Below are 3,722 nucleotides of genomic sequence, written 5' to 3' on the forward strand. Positions count from 1 at the left end.
TATGAAAATTGAACGAGCCGAATGCGAACAGGAGGTTCCCTAGCGCCGGAGGCGCCGTGTCACACCGCGACGGACAATGCGCCGCACGAACCAGCACGCTGCACGACCCAACACACACTTCGACCTATGCCCCCTTCAAGATGTTTATGAAAGTTAAACGAGCCGAAGGCGAGCAGGAGGTTCCCTCGCGCTGGAGGCGCCGTGTCACACCGCGACGGACAAGGCGCCGCACGAACCAGCACGCCGCACGACCCAGCACGCTTTTCTTCAATTTAGTAAAGTTATACACCCGTGCCTCTCCTAGTGTTCACCTGTGCCTATAAAGAAGTCAAACGATTGAACAATTCTGAAGACTGCCGTTTTACATTAAAAAGTTGCTTTTTTCGTTACTTGAAAGGTCACATTTGATAGTGTTGGTAGTCCCCGCCCGTAACTACCCCATAAATCTCCATTACCCGGAAATATAATGGGAACAGAAAGGGAAACGAAAAAGGAAAACAGGGAACCAAGCGCACGAACTGGTATTTTTTTGTGTTTTCGCGCGGAAAGGGAAAACGAAAAAATATCGCAGTATGAGGGTCAAAGTGCAAAACGCACGAAACCACAAACCGAAAAGGGAAAACCGGGAACCAACCGTGTCATCTGGTTTTTCCTGGCGGGAGCGCTCCGCGCGCGACACTTGTCACGCACGGGGCGCTCCTGAACAGCTCGTTACGAGTGCTCCGAAGGAGCGCTCGTTAACTAGTTGCGAGAGAGAGAGAGGGATCTCTTTGACCGCGCCAGCCCAGCCCAGCCCACCGTGATGAAACGGCACGCCCTCGTCTTCCACCTCGGTAAGAAATTTTCACCGTGCCCTCAAAATGAAAGAGGATTTTTCACCGAGCTGTACAGTGGCACATGGCCAGGGCGCGCCCAAAGCCGCCGTCCACACTTACCCGCGTCCTTATAACCGCCCCTCGGCGTCCGCGCGACGGTTTCTACCGCCCGCCGCCACCAGGGTTTTCTTCCCCCCTCGCCTTCTTCCTCCTCCTCCCCACGCAATCCACGGAGGAACCGAGAGCGCGTAGGAGCGCAGCCATGGCGTGACCGTGTCCAAGATTCTTCCCCGTCACCGGCTCCGTGTCCAGGAGCTCCGCCGTCCACGTCTTCCTCGCCTACGTCCAGGAGGCCGCTCCCGAACGACTACAGCCACCACTCCTTCCTCTTCGGCCGCCGCCACGTCGTCGTCAAAGTCCTCCGCCTCCGTCCGCTACTCGACCGACGGATCACACCTCCGTGGTCCTGGTGAGCTCCTCTTCCTCCCCAACTCTTTCCCCTCTCGATAGCGTTCTCTGACATCGAGTTCGTTCGACGATCTCAAGAAGCCGCCGCCGCGCGGCATGGTCACCGGCGTCGCTCCGGTGACCCTCTGCACGCCCCCTTTGTGCCGCGCGCACCGCATGTCGTAGTAGAACCTTCCGCCGCCTTTTGTTTCGTCCTTAGCGAGCTCCTACGCCACGGACCTCGCCGCCGGCGTCGAATCCGTCGGTCCCCGGCCACACCGCGTGCACCGCTAGATGCGCGGCTTCGCGCTCTTCTGTTCGCACACAGCGCCGCGCCCTTTTGGTTGTCGGAACCCACTCCAGTGAGGTCTCCGCCGCTATGGAAGGTCACCGCCGGCAGATGGATCATGAGCTCGATACCCATCCGAACCAGAGGGGAATAAGAGCCTCCTTTTATTTTGCATCCTCTCCGAATCTTGCTCCTATCGTAACTCGAGCTTCTTGCCTGCAATCGAATTTATTATTTCGCTGAAGCCTTTATTCAATTGCATTTTCAGGCTGCTGAACATGATGGATGATGATTTATTCAAGTGAGTCTTAGTCGGTGTTTGTTTCGAGGGACTTTTTGGTGTAGGGAGTAGAAAAAGTCCCTAGCAAACCAAACAGGATGAGACTTTTTTGGGACTTTTTGCTAAAAGTCCTTAGAAGCACCTTCTTGAGAGTCTTTTTCAAAAAGTCCCAGGGACTAGAAAAAGTCCTAGGACTAGAGAAACAAACACCACCTTAGTCGGTAATTATTTACCTGTCTTTCCACGGTATTATTAATGCATTAATCAGGACTCACTACTGTTGTATATTTTAATAGGTTGGACACTGAGCTTTTGGGGGTTTATTCCGAAGATGCAACCAATGATGACAAGCCCCTGGAGGATGAACCTCAGAATGAGCGGACATGTAAAAATTCGTTTATAGTTTAATGAGTTCTTTGGTGCTTCTTATTATTGCTTAATTCTTTCCCGACCTTTGTTGATTGCTTGTTTATTGCTGAAAATGCAACTTGGGCACCTGAGAACTTATATTTTGTTGTTTCCCATGGTGCATCAAAATATTTTCTACATGTCTTTGATTTCTGTTTGATAACGATGCAGGTGATGATGATTTCAAGCACCTGTCACAGAATGCAGAAGATCATGTGCCAGCCTTTGACGAACTTGGTACGTGCAAACCCTTGTATAGTTTGAGTATGGATTTGTTCCTGAATCTGAAATCGCTGTCTTAGGTCAAACATTTTCCAAATTCTGAATCATCTTACTTGAGTAAATTGCTGTGTTGTCTAAATGGAAACGAGTGACTATACCTAGAGCGAGCATTATGTTTTTCTGTATACTTGCTGTCTCCAGTTCTCTTTGGATTAAACTGAGTTTATGACTGATAATGATGCAGATGAAGATAATCTGATGGGGCAGTTATTTGCCGAGAACCCCCTGGAGCTGGCTAACTATGCAAAGAATCACGTGCCAATGTATGATGAACATGGTATGTATAAACTCTTTAGTTTTAGGATGGATCTGGTTCTGAAGTCATTGTCTTGGGTCGACATTTTCCAAGTTCTAAGTTATCAACTATACATTACTCTTTGTTGTCTGGAAGAAAAGGAGTGACTGAGATATTACCTTAGATGTCATCCGATGTGGTCAAAATTGTATCATTCTTAAGATATTACCTCAGAATGTCTTCTAGAATATAATGCTCTATGTATAGGAATATAATGCTCTATGTATAGGGATATTACCTCATGATAATCCGACATTGTTGCTTCTTTGCAACACAAAAATCTTATACTGTTGGTAGCACCTTTCTGTTTGTACCTGCATTATCTTAGGTCAGACATTTTCCAAGTTCTGAATTATGTTTACTCGAGTAAATTTCTGTGTTGTCTAAAATAAAACGAGTGACTATACCTAGAGCATTATGTTTTTCTGTAACTTGCTGTCTCCAATTCTCTTTGTATTAAACTGAGTTTCTGATTGATACTAATGCAGATGAAGATGTTCTGACGGGACAATTATTCGCTGAGAATCCCCAGGAGCTGGCTCGGTATACAGAGAATCATGTCCCAATGTATGATAACCATGGTATGTATAAACTCTTTAGTTTGAGGATGGATCTGGTCTGAAATCATTGTCTTGGGTCGACACCTTCCAACTTTTAAATTGTTAAGTATACATTACTCATTGTTGTCTGAAAGAAAAGGAGTGACTGAGATATATCTACTATATCTAAATAGCTAGCCCCCACTACAAATAATTCTCTCCCTTCTCCTTGTGCCACATCATCCAAATTAATTTAGCCATTGGATACACAAGATCAGTCTACAATAGCCATTGGATCTACAGGTTGAGAGCTCCTCCACCAAGCGCATGCAGTAACGGAAGCATGCATGCAAAACGTGTAATGTTT

At 47.3% G+C, this 3,722-nt stretch overlaps 1 long non-coding RNA gene across 1 annotated transcript; it reads left to right on the forward strand.

Annotated features, from left to right (window-relative positions):
* The first annotated feature begins 947 nt into the window (after positions 1-947).
* Positions 948-3,423, forward strand: LOC119323875. The gene is made up of 4 exons (XR_005156547.1): positions 948-1,284; positions 1,820-1,852; positions 2,128-2,476; positions 3,305-3,423. It is a non-coding gene; the product is annotated as an uncharacterized LOC119323875 (long non-coding RNA).
* Positions 3,424-3,722: the final 299 nt, after the last annotated feature.

The sequence above is a fragment of the Triticum dicoccoides genome, chromosome 6B (genome assembly GCF_002162155.2).
Source record: "Triticum dicoccoides isolate Atlit2015 ecotype Zavitan chromosome 6B, WEW_v2.0, whole genome shotgun sequence".
In the NCBI taxonomy this organism is placed as follows: domain Eukaryota; kingdom Viridiplantae; phylum Streptophyta; class Magnoliopsida; order Poales; family Poaceae; genus Triticum; species Triticum dicoccoides.